Consider the following 6,224-nt stretch of genomic DNA (forward strand, 5'->3'; position numbering starts at 1 on the left):
TCTTTGTCCCTTTCTTCCTGTCTTCGCTTACGACACCTGCATTCCCTGCTGAACTGATCATCAAGTACCTCCAAGCCACCAACATGCTCAGCAACATCTAATGCACCCTGAAGAATGCGGATTGGGGGTGCCAATACTCAAGACGGTGACTCGCCTCATCTTAACTAAGGTAAGGTAACTTTCTGCTAGTTCCGACATTAATTTCCGTACCAGTGATGAAATTGAAATTTTGCATACAAGTTGTATTTAGAATGTAATTACAATGTTTATTAAGCGCGGATGGGTCTGCAAAGCAAGCCGTGAGGGCGTAATTTAGGCAGTTATCGAGACCGCTGGTCTCGGCCGCACGCTCACCAGTCACCAGCACCAGTAATGGCGTACTCATCACTAAATACAAGAAATTATATTTCCTTGTGAACGAAAATAAATAATTTGTATTGGTCCCCAATACTCTGAGAAGCAGCACTTTGCATTTATTGAGCAATACGTTAGTACAATATTAACCGATATTAGACACTGCGGTATCTATTATTAGATAAGCAGCTTGCAATGCCAATAGTCAGGCAATCGTACCTATAGCACCAAAGTGCGCTCTTGGTTGATAAAGTTAACAAACATAGTAACTATATGAGAAACAAAGGAAGAAAGCAGCATCAGGAAAAATACTCTAGTCTGAGAGTACAAAGAAAAAAAAATATATTCCGTCCAAAAATAACCAAACGCTGGCTGTTGCCTACTCGCTGCTCTCAGTTCCTACAGCGTTTTTGTGCTTCCTGGACATGTGCTTTTTCAACTCGCAAGGCTTCCTTAGTGTAAGGGAATCATTCTCAAGCCTATCCACCTTCAAGGCCAAGTGTCGTTGGCCATGTCTACCACCAACCGACTTGTGGCTTATCTTGGACTTGAAGAACCATTCATAATTCAGCCTGCCTTCCGGTTTATCTCTGTAAGTTTACTTTTTACTGTGATTTCAAATCTTGTACTGACATACCGGTAAGCATTCTGACCACTGTTGATTCCACTCATTAGTGAAAACATGTTCAGATAAGCACTGTTTCTCATAAAATTTTGAAAGCAAGACCCCCAATCCCAATATCTCCTTTCATGAATGTACCTGTGATTTCCTGTCAAGAATTTTACGATTTTGCTATGGAAAAAATTTCCTTCTTTTGTGATCAACAAAATTAACATAACTGTAATTCTTTTGGCATATCCAAGTATTTAATCTTAACTATTCATGTCTATTTAATCTTTTTAAAATTTACATGCAATGATATGAACATAAGAATTAGGATACTTCTCTATTAATAATTGCAAAAATTACAATTATATTGCTTCAATAACTAATATTAAGCAGTATTAGGCAAGTACCAAAAAGTATTATATACTAATTATGTCAAGTCAAGACAGTCAAGTGATGTATGATGATTGTAATGCAATCAGGTTTACTATAGTCAAATGGGGTAAGACAGGATCGCAGCCTTCATGGGGTAAGAAAGGACCAGCCCATGGTGTGCATTCTAATTGCACTAAATTTAATTTGACAAAAGAATATGTTAGAGCAATTATTGCCTGTCATTTTAGTGTTTGTTTCAACCCTCTTCTGCAAATATTGAATTTCTGGCTAATTTTTAAAGAAAACCTATGTGAAGAAGGGTCATAAAATAGTTAACCCTGTTTAGGAAATAGGCTTTGTCTAATGACAAAAATTTTTTTGGCCAGGTTTGTGGATGTAGGCAGGTAACCTCAAGTAATAAGCAACTTTTGAGACATACTTGGCATTCCTACCTGCTACCATCACTGCCTGACATGTATTCTGAAATGGGGTAAAAAAGGACCGGACATGGGGTAAAATGGGACCACTAAATGATCCTGTTTTACCCCACAAATGGTCCTATCTTACACCACATATGGTCCCGTCTTACCCCACAAATGGTCCTCTATTACCCTACAGTATATCAAAAATAGCTTTTAAATGAATATATTATTATGCAGTAACTGGAGTATTTTGGTAGACAATTTTTATCTTTTGCTCACTCTCACCAAATTTCTTTGAAAATTTCAATCTCGAATAAGGCATTATTGCTAAAATACTGGAGTTTCTTGCAAGTTTCTTGGACTTATTATTATTGCTAGCAAAAGTAAAGTATAAAATGATAATTAACTATGCCAGCTATATAATATCATACATATTTTTTGCTCAAAAGACTAAATGGATTATATGGCTACATTTAATGTCAACAAAGTTTTCTCGTGACAAAACCTCCAATGTGACTGATATTAAAGTTGACTTCCCACAACACAAAACAGTAACAAGTGGTTGTTTAATCAAATAATGTGTTTCTAGATGGATAATATTGAATATCAGAATTGTGCTTTTATTAGAAACCTTGTAACATAAGAATTACCAGTTGGTCCTGTCTTACCCCAGCCTGGTCCCATCTTACCCCAATGGGGTAAGATGGGACCAGCTCACTTTTTTTAAACTGTACAGAAAACTATGTTAGATGCAAAACGTCTGAGTTGTAGCTTAGAAGCCCATTGCATAAATGCACCTTGTGATAGGTTAAGGGTTTTTTAGTTATTCATGGTATAGATGCTACCGGCTTGTTAGTGATTTCGGTCCTGTCTTACCCCATCTGACTATATATAGCTTTTTCACAATTTAACGGATCACTTTAGCCTGCATCACAACTAAATATTGTTCCATTAGCCAAATTCATTTTTATAGCCATGGGTAGTAACATTGAACTGAGAAATTAATTTTCATATTTCCAGCTATAGAGCTGCATTTTTTACATTACAAGTATACATAATAAAAAGTAGGACAAATCAATCTTGTCTAAGCATTGACGAAACTTTTTCACATCATAATATTTGGTTAAACATCATGAAATTATTTTAGTTAAGTTTTTCATCACTGAAATCTTAGCAAGTTTGTCTCGTTTGTGAAATGTTTAAGATGTGGGATCATTTAAAATCTTGTAAAGTTGCCTTTTATAAAAATGTTACGCTTGTGAGGTTCCAATGATTTAACACTAATTGTTATTGCGACAATTCAACTTATTAATCAGTCTTATGATTACAGAATTTATTGGCGTATCGTTGGGAAACATCAGCATGAAAAGAAAAACTTGCTGTCTGATATTTCGAAGCTCCATTAAATTTTTCTTTGCTCAATGGATGTGTGTTATCAGTGGAGGGTATTTTTAAGATTTTATAATTTCCATGAGAGTGACCTGCTTCTTAGCTGACTTATTTTCTTATATTTGCGGGCTGCAATTATTTGTATAAGTTTTTTGAGTCTCGAACGAACAGATAAATAGTATTGAAATCCTTTTCTTGTAACAATTAATTCTTACAAGTTACAAGTCTGTCACGATTTAAAAGTAATTACATTTATTTACTCTTTATTAGGTACCTACTGAGCCCTCAAATTTTATTTTAAGAGATTTCAGTAAGGATTTCCTCAGTATGTATTTGTAATGATTTCTTTTTATTTGCAGGAAACATGCTGACAGGAGCTTGCTACGTAGAGGACCATGGAACGTACAGGCAATGCATTGGTTTGTGTTGGCGCTAATATTCCAGTACCTCGTGTTGGGCAGTGTGTGACGTGGCCGCCCCTCCTCTTTGTTGGCTCCGTGAGCCTGTTTGCATGCGCTCGACCATCAAGCGCAGCTGCATGAAAAATGACAAAATGGCTCGCTTTGTAGTGTGCCTTGGAGTATTCAGTTATGGACTTCTTAGTTCGTTGGTATCACCACAAGATTTAGGTTTGGTCAAGCAAAAAAATTTTTCTTCGGAGGAATTTTTACAAAAGTTTGTTAGTCGGCCCTCCTGAAGGCCACATGTGACAATCAGCCCCTTCGTGGTCACAATAAAATCCACAAACGCTCTTTAAACATGGCATCCATCCTACTTTGGTGCAGCCAATGCATATACATTATCTGCACACAGCTGGAGGAGCATCTTCAGTCAATCCATAGAAAACGCATGACTACTTGGAATAGACTCGTCCATCTATTCAATCCTTCATATGTCTGAAGAAACTATGCCATTCCTACCACCCCACACTCCCAACGAGACTAATTTATTGACTTTTAACTGAACTCTGCGCACACCCGGCTTGAACACCTACTAACTTCTGATATTTCCAAAATTTATTCGAAAGTAGGAAGTGAAGTCCATTGCTATGGAAATTATATATTTAATTATTTGTTCATTTATTTTGATAAATATAAACTTTATTACAATATCAATTTATTATTTAAGTTCACTGAACATATTAATATAGATGTTTTGCATTTTAAAGCATTGTTTAAATTAGACTTCCAAAGGATTAAGATTGAGCTTCATTAATTTTAAAACGTTAGATCAATGCTTGTGACTTCTGCTTAGCCACATTTATTACTCATGCTTTTTCTATCTTGTCGATAGCCGAGGCATTTGCTAAATTAGAGAAGCATGCCACTTAAATTAATGTACATTGTTCTGCCTTATATTGTCAACAGTATCATTCTTGTATCATCAACAGTGCACCCTTGAACTTTAATGCTGTGTAAATACTTGCTTCACTCAATAAACGATTTATTGATCAGATCTTTCTTATCCTCTGCATGTGAAAGAATTTATTCGTCCTTGTACTATAATTAACATTTTTAACGATAGTGCATTGTAATTTCTATCACAAAGAAATTCATCCGTTTTTGCCCATTATATTTGTAACAATATTCGAAGTTAATGCCTGCATTTCCCATGCTCATAATAAACCAATATTAAGCAAGCGATCATTGATATTCACTAAGTATCCATGTTGTGCTCTGAGGCTATCTTTACTTGTTTTCCAATAAAAGCAGTGGACGAAGTGGAACATTTGGTAGACCGCTGATGATTATTGTTACTAAAAAGAGACATTTTTATAGTGCTTCATGAAACTCTCGACCTGATTTACACGTTGTAGATAATGATTCTCTCTATTTTATTCATATCTCTATATTAAAAGTTAGTCATTACTCAACCGCAACCACCCACGGAACTGCAAACAAGTGCAGGCAAACGCCTAATGAGAATCTCTTGAAGACGCTTTTGATCTCGGTATTTGATGCACACCTCCACCCCTGCCTCTTCTCACTGGATGAATGGTTGAAGTCCACTGCAAACAACTATATTAAGAGGCTTGTTAATGGCGCAGGGACCTCGAAAGAATTTCGAAGAAACACTTAGATTCAGATCCGCATTCAGATTTTGATTTTGACTTTACGTCCTTGTCCTCGCCGTATTGGTACCTACGCGAAATCGACACTTTTAGACCCACTTTCGTACTTCCAGCCCTGCTACGAAGATGAAATTTTGGCCCATAATAGAGCCTGATTTTAGATTGACGAATCAAAAGTCGGACGCCGAACCGTGATAATAATGTCACACCGCAAGCCTCACACCACTAACATTTATATTATAGGCAACTTAATTGAAAAGTTTTCGCAAAAAAATGAATACAGTACTCCGTAGTAGTCGAATTTTACTTCATATAATATTCAATACGCATCGAGATCATCATTTAGTTCAAAATTTGTCCTGATGACAGTTTAAGGACTCGTGAGAATAGGAACCAAAAGCCTAAAAATAATTTAGCGAGCAGCCAAATTATTTATGCTTCCAAATCAGACTCAGCCAACGTCATGGAGATTCTTTTTTTGCTTAACTGTTCTTATATTTGAACGGTACCAAAGTTACACCAGTGAGAAGATGCGTTAATATATCTTAATTTCATAATTGATAAGGAAAAATTTGTTGTCGGAACTAGCAGAAAGTGACAGAAACACATTAGTTACAATTATAACGTACCGAATGTGTCAACACCATGCGTCTCTTATAAATTATTGGGTTATTGTTCACGTATTATCGACTTAATTGTATATATTGGATTTTCCTTCCATTTTGACGATTCGTTAGCTAGCGAAGTTATAACAAGCACTTACATTCCAAATTTCAAGGCAATCAGTTCGGCATTGAAGGATTTATGACTGCGTGGTGCTGCAACCTATCGTTTTCCGTATTAACAAAAAAGTTATTGATGTAAAAATGTGAAAAAAGTCCGCCCGCAAATTACTGATATTATCTACTTATATTTCTAATTTGAATAAAATCCGTTCATAATTGACGGATTTATGAGTGCCAGAGTTGAAAATGAAGTTAGGTTTTCCGTATTAACAAAAAAGTTA

The 6,224-nt window shown here is 35.9% G+C and overlaps 1 long non-coding RNA gene across 1 annotated transcript; it reads left to right on the top strand.

The window, feature by feature from the left end:
* The first annotated feature begins 279 nt into the window (after positions 1-279).
* Positions 280-4,597, top strand: LOC108676344. Its single transcript, XR_001931171.2, has 2 exons — positions 280-946; positions 3,507-4,597. It is a non-coding gene; the product is annotated as an uncharacterized LOC108676344 (long non-coding RNA).
* Positions 4,598-6,224: the final 1,627 nt, after the last annotated feature.

The sequence above is a fragment of the Hyalella azteca genome, unplaced genomic scaffold (genome assembly GCF_000764305.2).
Source record: "Hyalella azteca isolate HAZT.00-mixed unplaced genomic scaffold, Hazt_2.0.2 contig1871, whole genome shotgun sequence".
Lineage (NCBI taxonomy): Eukaryota > Metazoa > Arthropoda > Malacostraca > Amphipoda > Hyalellidae > Hyalella > Hyalella azteca.